The sequence below is a fragment of the Trichomycterus rosablanca genome, chromosome 3 (assembly GCF_030014385.1).
Source record: "Trichomycterus rosablanca isolate fTriRos1 chromosome 3, fTriRos1.hap1, whole genome shotgun sequence".
In the NCBI taxonomy this organism is placed as follows: domain Eukaryota; kingdom Metazoa; phylum Chordata; class Actinopteri; order Siluriformes; family Trichomycteridae; genus Trichomycterus; species Trichomycterus rosablanca.
In genome coordinates, this window is record NC_085990.1 from 19,441,187 (window position 1) to 19,443,686 (window position 2,500).

Here is a 2,500-nt window from a genome sequence, read left to right on the forward strand (position 1 = left end):
GATAGATAGATAGCTAGATAGCTAGATAGATTAGATAGATAGATAGATAGATAGATAGATAGATAGATAGATAGATAGATAGATAGATAGATAGATAGATAGATAGATAGATAGATAGATAGATAGATAGATAGATAGATAGATAGATAGATAGTTTATTATGCTGGCTAACAGCTAAATGACACTTCATGAATGGGGCTGAAACCAAAAAATGAAAAGCTTACAGCACTCAGTATTCCCACGCAGTCTCCCATCTAGGTACTGCCTGAGCCCAACCCTGCTTGGCTTCTGAGATCAGACGAGATCAGGCATTCCGAAGGTGGTGTGGCCATAAGCGAAAGAGGCTGGATTTAAAGGCCTGTTATAGCTAGTCAGCTAGTTCTCTGAGTGGTAGCCAGCTATCTGGACTGGAATAAAATTGGAAGGCCTTTGATAGATAGATTGATAGATAGATAGATAGATAGATAGATAGATAGATAGATAGATAGATAGATAGATAGATAGATAGATAGATAGATAGATAGATAGATAGATAGATAGATAGATAGATAGATAGACAGACAGACAGACAGACAGACAGACAGACAGACAGACAGACAGACGCTAAACGTTTGGGGCTGAAACCAAAAAATGAAAGTATTCCCACTCAGTATTCCCACTCAGTATTCCCACTCAGTATTCCCACTCAGTATTCCCACTCAGTATTCCCACTCAGTATTCCCACTCAGTATTCCCACTCAGTATTCCCAGGCAGTCTCCCATCTAGGTACTGACTGAGCCCAACCCTGCTTGGTTTCTGAGATCAGACGAGATCAGGCATTCCGAAGGTGGTGTGGCCATAAGCGAAAGAGGCTGGATTTAAAGGCCTGTTATAGCTAGTCAGCTAGCTCTCTGAGTGGTAGCCAGCTATCTGGACTGGAATAAAATTGGAAGGCCTTTGATAGATAGATAGATAGATAGATAGATAGATAGATAGATAGATAGATAGATAGATAGATAGATAGATAGATAGATAGATAGATAGATAGACAGACAGACAGACAGACAGACAGACAGACAGACAGACAGACAGACAGACAGACAGACGCTAAACGTTTGGGGCTGAAACCAAAAAATGAAAGTATTCCCACTCAGTATTCCCACTCAGTATTCCCACTCAGTATTCCCAGGCAGTATTCCCACTCAGTATTCCCACTCAGTATTCCCAGGCAGTCTCCCATCTAGGTACTGACTGAGCCCAACCCTGCTTGGTTTCTGAGATCAGACGAGATCAGGCATTCCGAAGGTGGTGTGGCCATAAGCGAAAGAGGCTGGATTTAAAGGCCTGTTATAGCTAGTCAGCTAGCTCTCTGAGTGGTAGCCAGCTATCTGGACTGGAATAAAATTGGAAGGCCTTTGATAGATAGATAGATAGATAGATAGATAGATAGATAGATAGATAGATAGATAGATAGATAGATAGATAGATAGATAGATAGATAGATAGATAGATAGATAGATAGATAGATAGATAGATAGATAGATAGATAGATAGATAGATAGATAGATAGATAGATAGATAGATAGATAGATAGATAGATAGATAGATAGATAGATAGATAGATAGATAGATAGATAGATAGATAGATAGATAGATAGATAGATAGATAGATAGATAGATAGATAGATAGATAGATAGATAGATAGATAGATAGATAGATAGATAGATAGATAGATAGATAGATAGATAGATAGATAGATAGATAGATAGATAGATAGATAGATAGATAGATAGATAGATAGATAGATAGATAGATAGATAGATAGATAGATAGATAGATAGATAGATAGATAGATAGATAGATAGATAGATAGATAGATAGATAGATAGATAGATAGATAGATAGATAGATAGATAGATAGATAGATAGATAGATAGATAGATAGATAGATAGATAGATAGATAGATAGATAGATAGATAGATAGATAGATAGATAGATAGATAGATAGATAGATAGATAGATAGATAGATAGATAGATAGATAGATAGATAGATAGATAGATAGATAGATAGATAGATAGATAGATAGATAGATAGATAGATAGATAGATAGATAGATAGACAGACAGACAGACAGACAGACAGACAGACAGACAGACGCTAAACGTTTGGGGCTGAAACCAAAAAATGAAAGTATTCCCACTCAGTATTCCCACTCAGTATTCCCACTCAGTATTCCCACTCAGTATTCCCACTCAGTATTCCCAGGCAGTCTCCCATCTAGGTACTGACTGAGCCCAACCCTGCTTGGTTTCTGAGATCAGACGAGATCAGGCATTCCGAAGGTGGTGTGGCCATAAGCGAAAGAGGCTGGATTTAAAGGCCTGTTATAGCTAGTCAGCTAGCTCTCTGAGTGGTAGCCAGCTATCTGGACTGGAATAAAATTGGAAGGCCTTTGATAGATAGATAGATAGATAGATAGATAGATAGATAGATAGATAGATAGATAGATAGATAGA

The 2,500-nt window shown here is 37.6% G+C and overlaps 1 pseudogene; it reads right to left on the minus strand.

Annotated features, from left to right (window-relative positions):
- Positions 1-217: 217 nt before the first annotated feature.
- Positions 218-336, minus strand: LOC134311035 (5S ribosomal RNA; annotated as a pseudogene).
- Positions 337-2,500: the final 2,164 nt, after the last annotated feature.